Here is a 383-nt window from a genome sequence, read left to right as displayed (position 1 = left end):
CCCTCCAGCCTCCCCACCCGGAGCCGCAGCGCCACGACTCCCCCAGCGACGCGCTCGGTGGAGTCCGCCATTTTTCCCGCCTTCCACTCAAAGGTCGGCTCTTAAAGGCTGGGCCCGCCTCCTTGCCGCGGGTTGGGCCATATGGTGGAGCCAAGAGAGGGGTGACTTCGGGCAAGCCGACGCGTGCAAAGCGGGAGTCGTCCCGCACGCATCCCCCCTGTCTCCCTTCAAACTTGGTCTCGCCCAATGGCAGCAGGAGGGGGCGGAGCCGGGCTTACTTGGGCTAGGGGTGGAGCTTCATGTCACTCCGCCCCCGCGGCGCGCTGGCGTCACGCCCCTAGCCCCGCCCCTCCGGAACCCGGAAGCGGGAGCGCGCGGGGGAG

Source organism: Tupaia chinensis, unplaced genomic scaffold (genome assembly GCF_000334495.1).
Source record: "Tupaia chinensis unplaced genomic scaffold, TupChi_1.0 Scaffold000201_1, whole genome shotgun sequence".
Classification (NCBI taxonomy): Eukaryota; Metazoa; Chordata; class Mammalia; order Scandentia; family Tupaiidae; genus Tupaia; species Tupaia belangeri.
Note: the sequence above shows the minus strand (reverse complement) of the source record.